Raw genomic sequence first — 12650 nt, 5'->3', positions numbered from 1 at the left:
GCGCCCTTTGATCGCTTAAAATATTCCATTCTACTGCTACGCACCCGCGTATATAGTATATACCTATGTGCGTACAACCGAAAAACAAACAAATCTTACTGAACCGTAATCGCCCATTCGATTATTTGTGTGCTACCGAGTCACGACCAGCATATTGATTGACACGACCGTACGGTACGGTACGGTTAGTTCAACTCGCACAGACACTGCCCGGTTCGAGTCGTTTTCATTTTTCAGATATTATGCGTTTCATACTCGATATTATATTACGATATGTTATGAATACATTCGTTGTGAATAATGTATATAACGATAGGACAAAAATGGATTTCGTTCTCATCTGAGGAAAAAAAAATATGCCCGTTGCGTGTACCGTCGCGATTCTGCTGTGTTATTGACGAACCGATATAGTAATAAGCGTCTAGGAAATCACGCGCGGAAAGAGTGTCGGGACGGTCATCGTAGTCTAAACAAATCGTCTTATTATATATATATATATATGTATGCACAATATCAAACGATGACAGTTTTTTTTCTTCACTCTGTAAACTCGAATTGTTTACAATCAGACGTTTTATTGTAATCATATAATATTATGTACATCGCAGATCACTCTTAAACGTCTTATAAATAAACAAACAATTTGACTTTGTAGCCGTACATTGTAAGTCATCCGAAAAACAATACTGTCAGACGATATTTCTGACCGTCATATAATATCATTTTTTTCTCGCCGAGTAATAATATGTTATTATAATATCTTTTAAATGGAAATTATCGAATAACCATGACTCAATCGTACAAAATTAAAAACTAAATATAATTTAATTTCAATCGTCGACTAAACCGCGCGTCGCAAACCGTATACAGATACCCACGTGCACGTTATTTGAAACGACTAATAGGTATAATATTATGTACACGTCATTATAGAATAATCGGCACTTGAAACGGTTTCGGTGGCGGTGGCGGCGATGGCGATGTCGCGTCGTCGGCGGCAGCTAACCAGGTCCCCGATCCGATAACAATATTACACTAATGATGAACCGTAAAGAAAACCATGTATTATAATTCCGTGATTTCCAGTTTGTGTTTCGTTTTGTTATTCATGAACCGTACGCACACGGCAACCCATATAATATAAGAAAATTAAATTTCCTCCCTGCGGGAACGATATGCCCTTGTAATAATAACAATAATAATAATAATAATAATAATAATAATAATAATAGCAACCGTAGGAAAAATATAACGCGGGAAAAAAACAACTTCTAGTTCGTGTTCTCGTTTTATTGCTTCGTTATTATTTAGACCGTTTTTATTTTGTTCATTTTTTTTTTCAGCCACTTAACATTCCAATTTTGCACTGCTCCTGCGCTACTCCACGTATTCACCACCAACCCCACCACCACCACCACCACCATCATCACCAGCCGACATACTATATATGGACATACGCGGAGTAGGATTCATTACGAATTCCATATCGGTTTACGTTCACATACCGAAAACGAAAAAAAAGCAAGCAAAATACACATTTATATATAACATAGCATATTATATACAGACACGCGGACATTCTTGTCCGACGATATTCGCCAAGTGTATATGGGCCCCGCGTATTCAAATCATGTCCGTCCGATCGACGGAAGTGCTTTGGGCCAAATACATCGACCGACCAACGGACGAGTTGTCATATATGTACTGGTAAAATCTGACTATACCGTACACACGCGTATTATAATAATTTAATTTAATATAGTAAAAACATAATACATATTCCTATATTTTATTAATAAATGTATAACATTTTTATTAATTCAATAAAAAATAATCGGCTTGATTGAATTATACTGCTATGCCGTTAATTCGACGAAGGATTATTTAATTTAAAGAAAACATAAATTAATTTTATTAAAACATTCAATAGCTGGGAATTATTAAAATTTGTCGTGTATGTAGTTTAAATATATTAAGTATATCATTTTCATAAATTGTTGAAAACCCCATTGATTTGGGAAAATTTGGATTTTAATTTCAGTATTGAATTTTCTTGTTTGAAATATTCTATTTTTTTTTCAATGAAAAATAACTTCAAATTATATTTGTACTCATATTAATAAAAAATAATTGCAATGATTTCACTGAATAAAACATTAGATGACGTGTTACAAGACTTCGTAAGTTTAAAATCGTACTAGTTTTTCAATAACAGTACTAAAGTTTTTCCGAGTGCTATAGGACTGCAGTTATTCCAGAATTGCATCGCATATGTTAAATGAACAAAAACAATACCTATAGGTATATGTGTTATACGTATATTGGAAACAAAAGACAGAAAATAGAAAAAGTTTTCTTACAATATATAAATATTTGTTAGTTTAAACATTGCACACAATCCGATAGGTTATTTTCATTCATATTCCATTTTTATTAATTGCTATAGTGAATAAATTATTTGTATCATTAAAAAAAAAAAAAAAAATTCTATTATTCAAATATGTGAATGTGTACGTCAATTTAAGTTTTATTACGTATATTAGCGCAATGGCGCATGTATGGCGGAAGAGAAAAACATGAATAATTGCGTATGTACATGATATAATATATGTATAATAGTAATTGCCTTATGTGATAATAAAATAAATGAACGATTTTAATGATTTGTTCTCTGTCTAGAGAAAAAAAAAATACCCAAATATTGAAACAAAATACTGTCAAAAATTTAAAATAACTCGGTATCTCAGTGATACCTGTCTAAACGGACACCTGTGTATACTGGATACGAAACACCTCTCTCGAACGGACAATAATACGATAATGATAATAGGTATTCCAATTTATTTCGACATGTCCGTAACGGGCTTTTTCTATTACGGACGTGGACAGTAATGTGTCGCCCCAATAAATTGATAACAGACCACAATTTTAATTCAAACTAAAATATAATAATAATTGGCGTAAACAGTATAAAAGCGTCGCCGGTCGGAACAATGTAACGATTACATGGTCGATTGCGAGGTTAATATGAAATTACTAGAAATGGACTGTCTGCAATATCTGCGTATTGTAAACTGTAAAGATCAATCTTTCAAGTGGTCTTATTCAGAGTCAGTCTGAGTTTTTCGCAATCGTACTATACATACTACGTAAATTGTTATGTGAGTTGAAATTATTCGGTGTAAGGACTCTCTCTAACTGCACCCTTTCTATTTGTAAACTCGATGAATAATTTGGCATCGAAAAAATACAAGTGGTCGAAATTATGACGAATAAAAACGAAATTTTCTTTTTATAAAAATATGTGGGTACGATATATTTTGCATTAAATAAGCAGAAGCCTGTATATAACGGACAGGACTTTTGACGGTCACGTGACTGTCCGTTATATAAAGGTTTCACTGTAATAAAGTAATTAAATTCGAACCTTTTTTTCTATTATAATACACAAACACGCGGACACGTTTAACGTCATATTTTGTTATAAATATAAGTACGTTCTTTCTCTTGTAAGTTGTAACGTTTACTCATAATACATGTAAACGTGTTTACACACACACACACACACACACACACACACACACACACATATACATGCGCACGCGTGCGCGTTAAGTCATTAAAAAAAACGAGCCGTAGTCTAGTCGTAACTGAACGTTATTACAGTGATAGTTTCCAACGGATATCATATACTAATAAAATAAAACATACACAATTATTAACACATAAACACTGTTTAATTTTTAAGTCGCCGAATCACAATATTATCACTGCCGATGAACTGCCGTCTTCTATTACATATTTTCATACATCATACCTTAACCTCATATAATTGTTTTTAGCACAGTAAAACTTACTGATTAAGGACTTAAATAATTTATAAATATGATTATGTACCGTAAAAATGTGTTCTTAACTCAGTTTAAATTCTAAAAACGATTATACTTATGCAACACGGGATATAGCTGTTCCTTATAATTGTAATATATAAGTATAATATATATATTTAATATATATATATATATATATATATGTAGATTGTAAGTATAGCATAAGATATTAGATCAGACAGTATAACAACTATATAGGTCATTGTTATTAATATATATTTTTTTTTTTAAATAATGTTTTTCACAGCTGAAATTTAATTACAAACAGATGATATTTTAAGTCCCATTATAATTAACTGTATTAGATAATTAAACGTTTCAAGTCAAAATAATATTTCAATATAATCACATTTACCTATCTACTAAATACTTAGGATTAAAAGTTATATAATATTGTATTTCTATTTATGTATAGTGTTGTTTACCGTTACGTAGTTAGTTGGATAATTTAGCTTAAGAACACGAGGTTAATACTATTTTCCACTTCTGTATTAATGTATTTAAATAAGGACGATTTTATAGAAGTAAACATAAAAATATAAAATGCTGTTAAATTAATTTTTGTTGCGAATTATCAAATATTCTATATAAAGCAGGTGGATATATCAACATCATTAATTACCAGGTATATGTAAGGTAATTTAAAATTCTATTATCTAATAATATCCATATAAAAAATATATTTTATGTTCTATTATTAAGTTTTTTTTTTATTTTAAAACACAATTTTTTTTAATATAAAATGTGGTTGACTTATTATGAACGCAATAATTCACGGTCATTAAATTTTAAATTACAACACACCCAACCAAGTGGCCTGCCCAAAACAGTCATCTACTTCTCGTGTAAAGTTCCCTCTATCCGAAATATTTTGTCGTCTTGCCAATCGGCTAGCTTGTTCAAACAATATATAATGATATGATTGCGATTTATCCAGATAAGTAATGAGTTTTCTGGCCTGGTTATACAAGTAACTGCTGTGACGTTAACCAACCAACCAGCATGGTCATGATAATATTATCTTAAAATGTTTAAATAATTTCAGATATTTTTTTCTTTTAACTTTTAACAGTGAAAATTATTTTTATATTTTGAATACTTTACATAACACTTGATTTCCATTTTCTAAATTCTTATCATATAATAATTAAATGTATACTTAATATTTGACTAATCACATAAATTAATTTATACAAATAATATGTTCAGTAGTTAATTTGGATTAACGGGAAGTATAAAATAATTATTTATTTAAATTCTGAATGTTGTATTTTATTCATCAAATATTGAATTATAATTTGTAACTTGTATTAAAATCAGCGATATATAATTTTTTATTTTATACAATTAAATAATATTCTATATTTAAAAGAAGTAAAGAAGTAATTTTTGTATAAATTGAAATTTATTTATTTTAAGTTTTTATTTCAATTTAAATGTGTAATAGTGATCTGTACCAAAGATTTTAATCATTTTAAAGTTTTAGCTAGATCGATATTATATTATATAATATGTTACCTAAATAACCGGTGAGGCGGTAACCATTACGTATTTTTAAATATTGAAGGAAAATTGTTATTTAATACGTTGGTACATTTATAACAATTTTAATAACTTATATAAGTATGGGCAATTACAAGAAAAAAATCAGAGAAAAATCATATAAATCATACAGAAAAATGATTTTATTAGCAATATTTAATTATTAAACAAATAGGTATGACATAAACAAGAGATACCGAAAATTACATATAATATACATTTGTAAATGATACAATAAGAATATGTAATTATTACGAATTATATTTCTTGGGCATATCGAAATCTCAATATATATTTTTGGGACACATCCCGATCTGGCCATTTTAGCATTCTTGTCCAAATTATGGATTTAATTAGTGAATAAAAAAATTAATGGGGTTATAAACTAGGTATATTATATTATATAATTAACATTTTTTTGTCTTTATTAATATTTCGATAGCAATAAATAATCAACAAAAATATTGTGTGATTTTTTTAATATATTTTTCTTATTTCTTTCAATATCTAAAAACATATAACTATATAAAAAGTTTCATCAGTAATTGAGTTGCATATCGAGTGATTCACCAAATATGCTCCATGATCATTTTTTTTTTAAATACAATTTAAAACATAAAACTAATTTATTAAAATTCTGATTTTAGGAATTTTTAAATATATTTAAAGAATAAAGACCATATTAACAATATTTTAAGATTTTTTTGTTTAACCCACTTAAGGAGTATTCTATAGCGATACAAATTTCTATTTTTCTAAATGATAACTATCTTACTGTATATTATTGAATAGATAATTTAAAAAAAAAATTAATTCCTTAACTTAATTCAAAATTTGGACGAGCAGCTTATCATTTGTTAAAACGTTTACGTTAAGGATAATTATTGTCTCTCACTATTAATAGTCCTTAAAATATTAAATGTGCCTAATGATAAATAATTATTCTATACTATAGTAGGATTTTATAATATGTTTTTGAATTATTAAAATATATAAAGTCATGTTGTTATATTTATCTAAAAAATACATAAACCGTGAGACGTGACTTTGTATAATAACTAAAATAATTATGGAAAAAAAATCGTCATTTATTATCACTTCTGAGAATTTTCACGAATGTCAATCCTAAACGTACAATGTACATAATATAAAAAAAAAAAAATAATAATAACGAATAAAAATGTTTCAAGGTGTAACCGTTCAAAGTTCGGTAAATAAGTATCCCACGATAGATGGTTATCATTTTTTTTTTCATTCGTATTTTAACGTGTATTTTTTACCATTTTCATTTTCCCGGTCAAACATGTAGGTACCAATACAAACGATAGAGAGAAGTTTTTTTTTTTTAAAGTTTACACACACCCAAAAATTGCTATTAATTTCATAAGTATTGCGAACGCACGCATATAAAAATATGGACGGAGAAATGTGTATTTCGTCGAATAAATAATATTTAATTATTTAATTCAAGGATTTCAACTAAATAAATATGCGTTTTCCAAAAAACGTTATGGTCACACGGCGTTAAAGATAGGCAATTTAGCTACATGCGTGTCAATATTATTCTTCCTTTCGTTATGCCCACAAATATAATATCATTTTAACGCATTTTATTAATAAAACGATTACTGATTACGTTAAAATACAATTTGATATTTCAGTAAAAAAATTGATTAAGACGGATATAATGAGCTTTGCAGCAGGTGTCGACGACCGCGCTAATGACAATATCCGACGTGTGATATATGCGTCCTACTAAGTGCGAGACACCGCGCGTGTATAATAATAATAATAATAATATGTTACAACAATATTATATTACTCGTAGTTAAATACGGGGCAAATTTATTATATTAAAATATTATTATAGAAGATCGTCGGGGTTAAAATCTCGACGTCGGTGTTCCGCGGGGACAGAGTAGTTTTGAGACGACTCGTTCGAGACAAAACTAAAAAAAAAAAAAAAACCGTTAAAAAGATGTCGCCCACGATTCGTGTAAACTTATATATTCCTGATACACGTGATATTAACGGTAATATACTATAATATGATACGCCAGAGCCGAAAATTAGAGTATTTTGCTACTGCACACCAAATTATTGTAAAACACTAAACATAGTTGTGCCTAGTTGTGCACAATGCCCATCACGCCGCATATTAATCGCGTATTATATGACTTTGTCGCATAATTATTGTCGGTCCTTATTAATAATTTGTTATAATAGTATAATTAATTGATTTTCAATAATCAACATCGTGAATATCAATCAAATAAAAATTTATAAAATCCAAAAAAATACTGCACACGATTTTAAGCTCTGCGTTGCCCGTAACCGAGTCGTCATCGTTGCAGTGCCGCCGTCGCTACACACGATATAACGTAATAACGTCGTATATATACATATATATACACCTATACGTATAATATAATATACTCTATTAATTATACCTGAAAAGAAAAGTAGACGTCGCTCGTTTTCGCGCATAATAAATATCATATATATCACATTATATATAATATTATGTTATATTATTATTATTATTATTATTATTATTTCCAACGACGCACAGGTGAGCGTGGCGGGGGCGAGTGTATACCTACCTACTACGCGTGTATTACAGTGCAGTGCGTACAACAGCGTATAATATAATTACGTGACGACACGCGTACACGTACGCATAAGTGGTAGCGCGACGACTTAGGTGTGATATATCGTGCGCGCGCGTCCGTCTATCCGTCTACTGCTCACACACACACACACACACGACGTGCCTACACAACAATAATATATTAATATTGTGTGTACACGTGTTATGTAATACGCCTCGCGGGGCTGCGTGTCGAACACGCGTCCGACCACCGTCTCGTCGTAAATATTGTTTCACAGATACGCTTTTTGTTATTGTTATCGTTATGATATTATTATTTATAATGCGGACACGGCGAGACGAGTGTTTGTCGAAAAAACCGTCACTGCCGTCGTACGATCCGATTGGAAACGACCATCGTTGCAGACGGACGAAACCGCGAAAAATATATTTTTTATTTTTATTTTTTTTTGTTACATCGTCGTTCATTCGTAAAATCGTGTAAAGAGCGTACGCTCGATCAGTCGAATTCGATTGTACGTCGACCACGTTTTCTAAACACTCGTTATTATCGCGAACAACAATTTTTGCGATTATTATCTCATTTTTCGTAGAACTAGTTTTTGACAATGTATACGTTTTTATAATTCCATAAATATTTTTCCGCAAATTTTATATAAATATCGAATTTCAAATCACTGTATTTAACTAATAAAATCGTATAAATATTTAACACTGTATCCAGATAGGTATGAACAATCATCCACTATTATACATATTATGTAATATGCTTTATCAGTTGCCGGGTGGATATAATATCTATTATGATTCACCGCCATCGAATTTGTGATTTTTTTTTTTAATGCGATTTCCTTTGTTATTTTTAGTTGTAAATCTGCAAAATATTGCAAATAATCGTTATTTGCAATTATACAATTTTATACGGTTTGAAATAGTTTTCAAAGTACCTATGTGTAGCTGACAGTTTACGTGAATTTATTAAAATACATTTTTTTTATAGCTTAAAATGTTACAGAGCACGCAGATCGACCAATAAATATTAAGGCGAAAGAGAGTTGTTATAAAAGTAATAATATGTTATTAAAAATTAATTTATATTACAACGTTTTTCAAAGTTCTTAAAATATAATATATAAGAACTACAAAACAATAAGGAATGATTTTTTTTTTTTATATAATTTAGCATAAATAAAATTTAAAGCTTATTCTAGATTAAATAATATTGAAACGATTCAGCCAAACCACATAAACCGTAAGAATATATACACATTCCGTGAAATATGATAGTCGTTCTAAGACATGATTTAACGAGAAATCGATTTGCAACAGAACTGATCTTATTAAAGCACAGAAATATTTTCAAAAACGTTCTTTGCTCCATACATATGCCCCTGCATAATATAATTATATAAAATACAGTTTATTTATGATTATTCTCTCTCGGACCATTTGCAGTTTTTCTCACATTTATACTAAAAAAAAAAAAACCAACAACAACGTCTACAAACCGGTGCTCAACGGTGTTGTGAATAATGTGTGCCGTCTTTTCCGCACATTGGTAGGATAAATCGTGTACCGTTTATTTTCACGCGAAAATAAAACGCCCGACGAATGGCCCGATAACAAGACGTTTACAACACCGGACGTTTCCGTCCCTCCGCCATTGTCGACATAAGTCGATCACGTTCAGAGCGCAAAAATACATGACTGCAATAGTTTCTTTTCTTTTTCTTTTTTTTTTTTCTGCACGAAACGGACAATGTTTTGACTTACAATGTCTGTTTTCACTAACAGTAAAATGCATATAGTTATTTGTTATTTGACTATATATATATATGTATATATATGTATATGTATATGTATTGTTCGTCACTTTAACAAATTATCAGTACATATTATTATACTATGAGCTTATGACGCGTTAGCATAGTAATTCGAAATAGATAATATATCAGCACGTGAAATACGTAATTTATCTATATCACGTTCCACGGTAATTATCGTTTAATCGCTGTATTGTTGTAAACCATAGGTAAATATTTGATTATGTCAGGTGAATGCAACTCTAATTTTATCTTAAATGTCAAGAACTATAATAATATGATATCCGGCATATTATTATAATTATACCTAAACTCTATAGATAATAATATACAATACTACCGATGCCATACAACATTTCATATTTCGGTATTGTTCGTTGCATTTGTTTTCAATGCATTATATCTGTAAACTGTTTTATTATACATCTATTTTACATCTTATTGTTTTAATTGCAATTAACTATATCGATTGTGACTTAAAATACTATTCTTGTATTCAAAGCTTAAGTCCCCGAAAATTATAAAAAAAAATAAATGAATAACGTTTAAGAACATTATAAAAGTATTACAACTAATAAATATATAATATATACGAATATCGGAGTGTATTATCATATTCACATATTGAATAATTGAAAAATTGAAAAAAATAAGTAGGTTATAACTTTCTATAATAATTGATATTTGATTACATTTCTTTTTTAAATTTTCAATAGTTTTCAAATATAAAATGTATTACATTATACATTATTATTATTATTATTTTATCCATATACATTATTCAAAGTATAGATAGGTTTAATGTAATACTCAAAAGTTATGTTGATGTGTTTAGAATGTCTTCAAAGTATTTCTTGGATTTATTAAAAATAAATTAGAGTACTATGTTTACCTTCAATAAAAATAGTATAACAATTCTTTATGCATATTGTAAGCCAATATAATTCATTATTTCAAGGTCTCGATCTCGATGTGTTTTCAATTGGTTAGAAATAATGTTTTAAACATTGTAAGTACCATCACTTTATATTTCTTAAATATTATGGGCAAATATGTGATTTATTTTTATAAATCTTCATGACATGATAAGTACTTAATGATTAATATTATAATGTGTCTAATATATATATATAACTTTAAATTTTTTCCAGGCACAAAAGGAATGGAAAAAAAAATAAAAAAAATATCGTGATGACAGAGATATTTTATTATGTAAATAATATTAATAAAACTACAATTTTTGTGAAGATATTAAAATATTTTATTAAAAGTAATATTAATAATAAAGTGATACAACAAGTACAGCGTTGAATAATTATTTTAATAAACTTTTGTCATAAACTAGCGAATAATAAAATTAGGTAAATTGTTTATATATTAATGATGTGAAAACTAAAATTTGATATTACGTCGACAAAACGTGTGATTTTTAACTTATAATCTAATTTTATGGATTTTTAGACATGGCATTTCTGTTCAAAATAATTTTGATTAAAAATAAACTATATTTGACGTTTACTCCTACAGTAATTCACTCCACGTGATAACGCCCTCAAATTAATTTGGTTTATTGGATGTTCTCTCCGTCTGATTATTTGATGAGATTACTTTTTGCGCACTAGCATATAATGATATATTATTATTAATTATATTAAATAGTTTAATTTATTTTTGTATCAAAAATATTTTGATTAAAAAATATATCAATATATTATCTGAAAAAAGTATACTGTCATTAATACACACGACACATTTAAGTTTAATAGTCTTATGTATTTTAAATATCATTATTTTCTTAAAAACTCTGTGTTGAGTTTTATAGACAGAATTATTTAATAGTATTAAACTAAATAGTTATTTATCGCATTGAAAAAATAATTTAAAATATCACATTATCATTGTCTAGGATTACATAATATTATTTGGTGCATAATTATTATCGTACAGCTTAGTATTTTTCTTTTCCAAAAGGCTTATATTTATTTTATTTTAAAATACACAACCAAAAACTCAAAAATAAAATGTTTAATAAATTTAAATTGACCTCCTGATGTGAAACACATCAAACTCGACTTTTCTCGACCTCGTTACTAAGCGTATACCACATAAAAACGTGATGAACGTTTGGCAACTGCTTGGAGTAATATTATTTTAAGTATATCAGAAAAAAAATTAATTCCGGTATATATTGAAACCACAAAAAATAAATAATACATTAAATAAGAAGATTATACAAATTAAAAGATATTAAATGAAACGTAAATGACCTCGTGGAATATTTTTATCCTATAAATATATACTGTACTCAATATATTATTCAAAATTTATTGAAATTATTTAAATCGTATTAAAATTAAACTAATTTAATAACGGCGGTACGTATTTTAACAATATTTTTCACGAAATATATTCAGGAAGATAGAATTATTATATGGTATTCAAATTCAATATCCATTGACACTTTAAAAACGCAAAATATATTTCATGATAATTTTAATTCACATTAAATACTATAGAAATACGGTTAATATTATATTACTATAACATCTGCATTGCCATCAGCTTATCCACATAATATCATCTAAATATTTTATCATCACAAATTTTATGCCATTTTTATTTCATATTTTTCCATAATTATTATTACGCTTTATCGTAGTGTTTAATTTTCTGGGTATAAAAGCTTTTTTTTTTTTTACTTATTCTTAAGTCCAGGCACGGATTTATACAGAAATATACATAGTCCAATCATGATTATTATTATTATTATTGCTGCTGTTGTTA

The sequence above is a fragment of the Rhopalosiphum padi genome, chromosome 4 (genome assembly GCF_020882245.1).
Source record: "Rhopalosiphum padi isolate XX-2018 chromosome 4, ASM2088224v1, whole genome shotgun sequence".
Lineage (NCBI taxonomy): Eukaryota > Metazoa > Arthropoda > Insecta > Hemiptera > Aphididae > Rhopalosiphum > Rhopalosiphum padi.
This window is presented reverse-complemented; position numbering follows the sequence as displayed.